Raw genomic sequence first — 10,745 nt, forward strand, 5'->3', positions numbered from 1 at the left:
GTTTTAGCTTAGGTTTGTTCTTTCCAAAAAAAATGTTTAGTTTGTATTATAATGTTTCAGTAAAGAAAATGGAAGATTCCCAAAATTTGCTTTCACAGTTATGTGGCAGAACTACGCCTGGTCTGATTCATGGGGGGATATGATACGCAGGCAATCCACATAAGATTCGACCACCCCGAGAAAAAAAAAAGAGAAAAAAAAGAGAAGAAGCAAAGTGAGTAAAAGAAAGAAAGTAAGCCGGAATGACGCATGCGGTCGAAACAAAGACATGATAGAAATGGTTATACTGCTTAGGAGCATTGCATCCCCAACGTGAAATTGCAATATGTGTTAAGCTCTAACGCTAACAAGTTTGTTATTTCCAGTTTCGAAACAGTTAGCTCGTTAGAACGTTCTGGTAGAGTACCATTACCACACAAGATCTAAAGGGCCCATTCTGAAAAGTATGTCTGGTTCGGACAAAAGTGTTGAGAAGGAAAAGACAGAGATGCAAGTAATGAAAGAAGAGGTAGACAGGTTGAGACAAGAGATAGCGGAGATGCACCTAGCCTGGGCTAGGGGACAAACGTCACCAACCCTTTCCCCTACTCCTACCCTCTTGCCGGCTCGGACTCCAGAACACCCTCCCTCTGGTCCATCAACGAGCTTCCCCATTGCCCAATACTATCAAGGGGAAACTTTCTATAATCCCCAAGCTCCACCACCCAAACAAATCCCTCCTCCGCCAATCGTCCCTGTCTTCGGGGCACCTCCACCAGCCACACTGCAAAGATCCTCCAGCGAGCCGTTGTTTCAGGCTCACGATAACCAGTATTATCCCCCTGAACCAACCTTTAAAGCACCCGAGCCATACACTTACACCCCTCACCTCCAACTCCCGACAGAAACTGAGAGGCTGGATAAGAATCCGGAGCAGGATGAAGTGCTTCTTAAAATGAAAAGCCTGGAGCAATCTTTCAGGAGTATGCATGGATTGGGCAGCCAAGTTAGTGTGGCCTACAAAGATCTGTGTCCTTTCCCCGATGTTCAATTGCCGGCAGGTTTTAAGATGCCCAAGTTTGATCTATACGAGGGACATGGTGATCCCATGGCACATCTACGAGGTTTCCGTAGTAAGTGAGAGGAGCAGGTGGAAAGGATGAGCTCCTGATAGCTTATTTTGGTCAAAGTTTAAGCGGGACCGCACTCGAATGGTACACGAGGCAGGATCCTAGCAGGTGGTATACCTGGGACGATCTAGCACAAGCATTTGCAGGTCACTTCCAGTATAACCTTGATATCGTCCCGGACCGTCTCACACTGTTAAAACTTGAGAAAAAGCCTGGAGAGAGAATCAGGGAATTCGGATTCTGTTGGAGGGAACAAGCATCAAGAGTCGATCCGCCAATGAGGGAATGTGAAATGGTGGACTACTTCTTACAAACTTTGGAGCCAACTTACTTTGGTCACTTGGTGACGTCAGTTGGTAAATCTTTTAATGAAGTAGTAAAAATGGGCAGCATGGTTGAAGAGGGACTTAGGTCCAACAAGATAATGAGTTATTTAGCAATCAAGGCCACAACTCAAGCTATCCAAAGCGGCACGGGGGGTGCGCTCGGGAAAAAGAAGAGAGAGGAGGTCGCAACAGTCGAAGCAGGTACTTGGTCCAGATCAAGAGGTCCTTCTCCTCGCTACCAACCCAGACCCCATTACCCAAACTATCCACCCACTCCATACAACCCTCCACAACCCTATTATCCACCACAAGAGCCATATTTCTCCGTCCATCACGCCCAAACTTACACCTAGCCTCCGGCTCGCCCGCAATGGTGTGCGCCGGATCCCCAACATACATATCCACCTCCCCAACACACATATCCACCTTACAAAACACATATCCACCACCAAGGGCCTACAAGAATCCTTCAGGGCCAAACTTCCACGGAAATCAAGCTTTCAGGAACGAAAGGATGCAGAGGCCGAGAACATTCACTCCGTTGGGAGAAACCTATACTACTCTATTCCACAAGTTGAGGCAGATAGGCTTATTAAGTCCTGTTGAACCCAAATTGCCAAATCCCCTTCCCAGAAATCAGGACCACTCAGTGAGCTGCGAATATTGTTCGGGGGCTCCCGAGCATGATACTGAGAAGTGTTGGAAGTTGAAGACTGCCATACAAGATCTTATTGACATAAATAGGATCGAGGTTCAGGCACTAGAGGCACCCAACATCAATGAAAACCCGTTACCGGTGCACCATGAGGCCCACATGATCGAGCTAGTGCACAAAGGAGGGAAACCCAAAAAGCCCTTACAAACGGTAATGATGATTCGTGCCAGCCCAAACGAAAAGTTGACCAGTGAAAGGGCAGTGGTACAGTTGGGAAAGGTAGATGACAAGCCATTTGTGGTAGTGGGGAAAGGTTCGTCTGTTGCTGTGAAGAAGCCAGAGTCAGTTAGGGTAGTGCTGCCGGGAGTATCAAGCACACCAGTGTTGGTAGTGAAGGGGGCCGCGTAGAACCAGTTGTTATCAGGCCAGTAATGCAGTTGCAGATAACAAGTGAGAAAGCTGTACCATGGAGCTACAGTCAAGTGACAGTGATGCATAAGGGGAAGGAAGTTGTAGAAGAAATATGCGAGGCCCAAGGATTAACCCGTTCAAGAAGGTGTTTTGCTCCCGCGGAATTGAGAAGGGCCAATCCTGTAATAATAAAGAAGCCAGTGATGGAATAAGAAGCAGAGGAGTTTTTGAAGAAGATGAAGGCGCATGACTACTCAATTATAGAGCAGTTAAGGAAGACCCCGGCCCAGATTTCTTTGCTATCCTTGTTGATCCATTCAAGCGATCATTGTCAGGCATTAATGAAGATTCTGAATGAAGCCCATGTCTCGGACAAGCTCTCAGTGAACCATTTGGAGAAAATAGCGCACAAGATCTTCGAGGTAAACCGAGTGACATTCTCTGATGATGAGTTACCGGTAAAGGGCACAGAACACAACAGAGCACTCTACCTGACTGTGAAATACGAAGACTCGGTGGTCACTCGAGTACTAATTGAGAATGGATCAAGTGCCAATATCTGTCCTTTGGCCACTCTGTACAAACTAAAGGTTGTTGATGATAGGATCTACAAGAACAGCGTCTGCATCCGAGGTTTTGATGGGAGCGGTACTGACATAGTGGGTGATATCATACTGGAATTAACCATTAGTCCAGTCGAGTTCACCATGGAATTTCAAGTGATAGATGTGGCGGTGTCGTATAATCTTCTGTTGGGACGACCCTGGATCCATGCAGCCAAAGAAGTGCCTTCTATACTACACCAGATGGTCAAATTTGAATGGGATAGACAAGAGATTGTGGTGCACGAGGATGACGGTACACATACCGTCAGTGATGCTATTGTGCCTTTCATAGAAACCGACGATGACAAGGGCCCATGGGTTTATCAGGTTTTTGATGCAGTATCAGTAGACAAAATTCCTGAAGGTGGGGGCCTTCCACTTCCCAGAATCACAGCTGCAACCTTCATGATAGCCTCAGAGATGTTGAACAGCGGGTTTGTACCAGGAAAGGTTTGGGGGTTGATCTGCAGGGTATTGTCCAGCCAGTTTCCTTGCCCAAAAACCTAGATACTTTTGGGTTAGGATTCAAGCCTACCGCAGCGGATGTAAAGCGGGCCCGCAAGTTGAAGAAAAGTGTTTGGGTCCTTCCTAAGCCAATCCCGCGCCTATCCAGATCATTTGTCAGAGCAAGTTTGAGAAAGTTATCGGTCTCAAAAGTTCTCGGACCATTGATCGGGCCTAATGGAGATTTAAATGAGGGCTTTGAAAGGCTGTTCGCCGATGTTAACATGATAGAAGCTAGAGAGGGTTCCAGTAAGGCAGACATACAGTTTGTGGGGCCTAGGGCTAATGTCAACAATTGGACGGCTACTTCTCTTCCTACCCGGAGGGAGTCTTGGTAGTAGGCTCTGGATTTTTCTTTCTTGTTTTCTGGATTATTCCAGAGTTGTAATCCAGTTTCTTGTTTTATTTTTTTTTGTATTCGGCAAAGTGTGAAACTCTATTACCCCATATTTTAATAAAAGCTTTTTATTTTTTGTTTTAACTTTGTTTTCTTCTTTTCTCTTTCTGAATAGTTCTTTTCATACTGGTTCTAATGACATGGCATGCACAACGGATCTTCAACTTAGTCTAAAAAATCAAGCTAATTCCAAACTAATTGTACAAAAGGTTGATTATGATGATGAATCAGAATACAATGAGGACGAACCCTTTGAAGAGATAAACAAAGAATTGAGCCAGTTTGAAGAAAAATCCAAGCCCAACCTAAATGACACAGAAGCCATCAATTTAGGGGATGCAGATGATATTCAAGAAACTAAAGTAAGCATCCACATTGCACCAAATATCATGGAAGACTTAATCAAAGCACTTATTGAGTTCAAAGATGTTTTTGCATGGTCATATGATGACATGTCAGGGTTAAGCACGGATTTAGTGGTTCATAAATTGCCCATTGACCCGGCATGCCCTCCCATCAAGCAGAAATTGAGGAAGTTCAAAACAGACATGAGTGTGAAGATTAAATAAGAAGTAACCAAGCAGTTGCAAGCAAAGGTTATTCGTGTCACTCGATATCCTGATTGGTTGGCTAATGTGGTGCCGGTGCCGAAGAAAGATGGGAAGATCAAGGTGTGTGTTGATTACCGCAATCTGAATAGGGCAATCCCAAAGGACAACTTTCCTTTACCAACATCCATATCTTGATCGACAATTGTGCCGGATGTGAGATCAGATCTTTTGTAGATTATTATGCTGGGTATCATCAGATTCTGATGGATGAAGAAGATGCGGAAAAGATGGCATTCATTATGCCGTGGGGAACTTATTTCTACCGGGTAATGCCATTTGATTTGAAGAATGCTGGGGCAACGTACATGAGAGCAATGACTACTGTGTTTCATGACATGATCCACAAAGAAATTGAGGTGTACGTGGACGATGTGATCATAAAATCCAAACATCAGGAAAACCACGTAGCAGACTTGAGGAAGTTTTTTCAAAGGCTTTGAAAGTACGATATTAAGCTCAACCCGACCAAATATGCATTTGGAGTTCCATCTGGAAAGCTGTTGGGATTCATCGTCAGTTGGCGAGGTATTGAACTGGACCCGTCGATGATCAAATCTATCCAAGATTTGCCACAGCCGAAGAACAAGACAGAAGTAATGAGTCTGTTGGGAAGGTTGAATTACATCAGCAGATTTATTGCTCAACTCATAGCAACTCGTGAACCCATTTTTCGGCTACTGAAGAAAGATGTTGCGATAGAACGGACGGCAAAATGTCAGGAGGCATTTGACAAGATCAAAGGATATTTATCAAATCCACCTGTGTTGGTTCCACCTGAGCCGGGGAAACTGTTAATTCTTTATCTAACGGTCCTGGAGAATTCGTTTGGCTGCGTGTTGGGGAAACACGACATTACAGGAAGGAAGGAGCAAGCCATCTATTATCTCAGCAAGAAGTTTACAGCATATGAGGTTAAGTACACTCAACTCGAGAAGACATGTTGCGCCCTAACTTGGGTGGCCCAGAAATTGAAGCATTATTTGTCATCATATACTACTTATCTCATTTCACGCTTGGATCCACTAAAGTATATTTTCCAGAAGCCTATGCCCACAGGGAGGTTAGCGAAATGGCAAATATTACTCACAGAGTTTGACATCCTCTATGTGATGAGGACGGCCATGAAAGCCCAAGCACTGGCCGATCACTTGGCTGAGAATCCTGTTGATGAAAAATACGAGCCGTTAAGGACGTATTTTCCTGACGAGGAAGTAATGCATATAGATGAGTTGAAATTACCTGAGGAACCAGGTTGGAAGCTTTTCTTTGATGGAGCCGCAAATGCGAAGGGAGTTGGAATAGGAGCGGTACTTATTTCTGAAACAGGCCGGCATTATCCTGTTACAGCTCAGCTGCGTTTCTATTGTACCAACAAAATGGCTGAGCATGAGGCATGCATTTTGGGTCTGCGACTAGCTGTAGATATGGATGTCCAGGACGTTTTGGTCTTGGGAGACTCGGACCTCCTGGTGCATCAGATTCAGGGTGAATGGGAAACATGGGATTTGAAGCTCATACCATATCGACAATGTTTGCATGATCTGAGCAAGCGATTTCGATCATGGGAGTTCAGACACATCCCAAGAGTTTACAATGAGGTTGCTGATGCATTGGCCACTTTAGCATCGATGTTGCACCACCCAGACAAAATTCATGTTGACCTGTTGCACATCCAGGTTCGTGATTAGCATGCTTATTGCAACATGATAGAGGAAGAAGTGGATGGCGAGCCATGGTTTTATGACGTCAAGGAGTACCTCAGGATGGGGATATACCCGGAGCAGGCCACCGGAGATCAAAAAAGATCCATTCGGTGATTGTCAAGTGGATTCTTCCTCAGTGGAGGAGTGTTGTACAAAAGAACCCCAGATTTGGGATTGCTGAGATGTATAGATGCCAGTCAAGCCACGACAGTTATGACAGAGGTACATGCTGGAGTTTGTGGGCCACATATGAGTGGATATGTATTGGCGAAGAAGATTCTTCGAGCAGGGTATTATTGGCTCACTATGGAGCGTGATTGTATCAATTTCGTGCAAAAATGCCATCAATGTCAGATACACGGAGATTTGATTCATTCTCCGCCGACAAAATTGCATACAATGTCAGTGCCATGGCCATTTATTGCATGGGGCATGGATGTCATTGGACCTATTGAGCCGGCAGCTACCAACGGTCATAGGTTCATTCTAGTGACCATCGACTATTTTACTAGGTGGGTTGAAGCTAAAACTTTCAAGTCGGTAACCAAGAAGGCAGTAGTGGATTTTGTTCACTCCCATATCATCTGTAGATTTGGGGTCCCAAAAGTGATCATCACGGATAATGGTGCTAATCTTAACAGCAATTTGATAAAAGAGGTATGTCAACAGTTTAAGATTACACACCGTAATTCCACACCATATCGTCCCAAGGCGAATGGAGCAGTTGAAGCAACCAACAAGAACATCAAGAAGATACTGAGGAAGATGGTAGAAGGGTCCAGACAATGGCACGAGAAATTACCATTTGCATTGTTGGGTTATCGCACTACTGTTCGGACTTCAGTAGGGGCTACTCCTTATTTGTTGGTATATGGAACTGAAGCAGTAATACCGGCGTAAGTCAAAATTCCATCCCTTCGGATTGTCACTGAAGCTGAGATTGATGATGACGAGTGGGTCAAAACCCGTTTGGAGCAGTTGAGCTTGATTGATGAAAAGAGACTGGCAGCTGTGTGTCATGGCCAGTTATATCAAAAGAGAATGGCAAGAGCATACAACAAAAAGGTGCGTCCCCGAAAGTTGGAAGTAGGCCAGCAAGTGTTGAAACGCATCCTCCCATATCAGGTTGAGGCAAAGGGCAAGTTCGCCCCGAATTGGCAAGGGTCATTCATTGTAACCATAGTATTGTCCAATGGCGCTTTATGTTTAACAGATATCGAAGGGAAATGCGTCGACATGGCTATCAATTCTGACGCAGTTAAGACATATTATGTGTGATTTCTTTTAATTGAAATCATTGTTTGTTTGTACTTGATATTTATCGGAGAATGAAATGACGGAGGCAATTCTTTCTTCTATCCAAACACTTTAACCTTTGATTCCCCTTTTGAGCCTTATTTATTCTTTCATACCCCTCTTTTGGAATCAGTAATTAAAGTGAAAAAATAGAAGAGGAAATAATGATAATAAAGACAAAAGAAAATCAAAAAATAAAAAAAATAAAAAATAAAGGAATTGGGAACTACGTTTGACCTGATTCCTCAAAGAAGGATACGTAGGCGCCTAGCGGCTCGGTCATAGCTTAACAAAAAAATAAAAATCCCCAAGCAAGAAAAAATTGGGGCACAAGTTGTGTTTGTAATTTTGGAAAGAAAGTTTGATTCCAAGAGTTGTACTATTTTACCCATCAAAATCACTTTTTCATTTTTGGTTTAAAGACTTTACCTCCCCAGCAGTTTGTTTTTGGAAAATTTTCAGAGCTTACTACCAATTGCCAAAATGGTGCAAAACAAAATGCAAATAGGACAGGCCCAAAGATAAGGCGACAAAGCGAAAAGAGGTTGGTCTCAAGACCAAATAATGAATGGGTCTAGATCCCAAGAGGACCAAATTTCCAGGGGAAGTTGGAGAAAACGAAAAAGCAACAGTTAAAAGGTTATGAGGATCCCCAGCAGACTTGCAAGACACAGGGACAACTCCGACAGATTCTCGACCAAGCTCCACAATGGTCGGACAACACAGAGCGGGGAAGGAAGAGAAAAGAAGAACCATCCCCAACAGGAATATCAGCCCCAGCAAAAAAATATCATCCCCAGCAAGTTTTATAGCAAAGCAAGGAAGAGAAAAGAAGAACCATCCCCAGCAGAAATGGCACGACAACTCGCCCCGTTTTAAACTAACAAATTTTTCTTTGATTTGAAGCAGGGAAAGGAAATATTACTGACAGCAGAAAGACAGGGTCACAAAGAAGATTATCAAACTGGGGCAGAAAATTTTCGCTCATTTCGAAAATTTTCGAGAAGTCTAACACAAGTTTGGTGAAAAGCGATATCCCCAGCAATTTTTCGGGAGAAGGTAAAACAAGCTTTAAAGAAAGCAATGTCAGGAGGAAGATAACACGAGTTTTAAGGGAGGTAGTCTTCGAAGGAAGAATATAAATAGAGAAAGAAATTTTTTAAGAGAAAAAAGAAAAAGAGGAAGACCAGCTTTGCAAAAGGAAACGGTTTGCAGAGGAATGAAACATCAGTCTTAAGGGAAGTAGTCTTTGAAGGAGTAAGATAACATATTTTTGAGAAATGTTATCCCCAGCAGTTCGTATAGAAGACAGTACAAGTTTTGAGGGAAGTAGTTTTGAAGAAAGATAATTCAGGACAGAAGGAAAAGGGTTGATAGCATCCCCAACAGGAGTAACGCAACCAACCACCATGTTTAAACTCACAAGTTTCCTTTGTTTGAAACAAAGATGGAAGCTATGTTCATATCAAAGCTTGGAAGAGTGACTTTTCATGTGTAATGCCCCAATTCTGCTTACGCAGAAGGCTATTTGAGAAGATCACACGTCACCACTAGGAAAAACATTTCCTAGTCTAGGTCTTTCGGGTTTATTTTTGCCCATAGGAGACGTATTTCCTCCTAAGTTTATTTTTACCCATAGGAGACACACTTCCTCCTAAGTTTATTTTTACCCATAGGAGACGCATTTCCTCCTAAGTTTATTTTTACCCATATAAGACGCAGTTCCTCCTAAGTTTATTTTACCCATAGGAGACGCATTTCCTCCTAAGTTTATTTTTACCCATAGGAGACGCATTTCCTCCTAAGTTTATTTTTACCCATAGGAGAGGCACTCCCTCCTAAATTTATTTTTACCCATAGGAGACGCAGTTCCTCCTAAGTTTATTTTACCCATAGGAGACGCACTCCCTCCTAAGTTTATTTTTACATATAGGAGACGCAGTTCCTCCTAAGTTTATTTTACTCATAGGAGACGCAGTTCCTCCTAAGTTTATTTTACCCATAGGAGACGCATTTCCTCCTAAGTTTATTTTTACCCATAGGAGACGCACTTCCTCCTACGTTTATTTTTATCCATAGGAGACGCATTTCCTCCTAAGTTTATTTTTACCTACAGGAGACGCATTTTCTCCTAAGTTTATTTTTACCCATAGGAGACTCAGTTCCTCCTAAGTTTATTTTTGCCCATCGGAGACGCATTCCCTCCTAAGTTTATTTTTACCCATAGGAGACGCAGTTCCTCCTAAGTTTATTTTACCCATAGGAGACGCATTTCCTCCTAAGTTTATTTTACCCATAGGAGACGCACTTCCTCCTAAGTTTATCTTTACCCATAGGAGACGCATTTCCTCCTAAGTTTATTTTACCCATAGGAGACACATTTCCTCCTAAGTTTATTTTTACCCATAGGAGACGCATTTCCTCCTAAGTTTATTTTTACCCATAGGAGACTCAGTTCCTCCTAAATTTATTTTTACCATAGGAGACGCATTTCCTCCTAAGTTTATTTTTACCCATAGGAGAGGCACTCCCTCCTAAGTTTATTTTTACCCATAGGAGACGCAGTTCCTCCTAAGTTTATTTTACCCATAGGAGACGCACTCCCTCCTAAGTTTATTTTTACCCATAGGAGACGCGGTTCCTCCTATGTTTATTTTACCCATAGGAGACGCAGTTCCTCCTAAGTTTATTTTACCCATAGGAGACGCATTTCCTCCTAAGTTTATTTTACCCATAGGAGACGCACTTCCTCCTAAGTTTATTTTACCCATAGAAGACGCATTTCCTCCTAAGTTTATTTTTACCCATAGGAGACGCACTTCCTCCTACGTTTATTTTTACCCATAGGAGACGCATTTCCTCCTAAGTTTAATTTTACCCATAGGAGACGCAGTTCCTCCTCAGTTTATTTTTGCCCATAGGAGACGCATTTCCTCCTAAGTTTATTTTTACCCATAGGAGACGCAGTTCCTCCTAAGTTTATTTTACCCATAAGAGACGCATTTCCTCCTAAGTTTATTTTACCCATAGGAGACGCACTTCCTCCTAAGTTTATCTTTACCCATAGGAGACGCATTTCCTCCTAAGTTTATTTTACCCATAGGAGACGCATTTCCTCCTAAGTTTAT

This window comes from Nicotiana tabacum, chromosome 10 (genome assembly GCF_000715075.1).
Source record: "Nicotiana tabacum cultivar K326 chromosome 10, ASM71507v2, whole genome shotgun sequence".
Taxonomy (NCBI): domain Eukaryota; kingdom Viridiplantae; phylum Streptophyta; class Magnoliopsida; order Solanales; family Solanaceae; genus Nicotiana; species Nicotiana tabacum.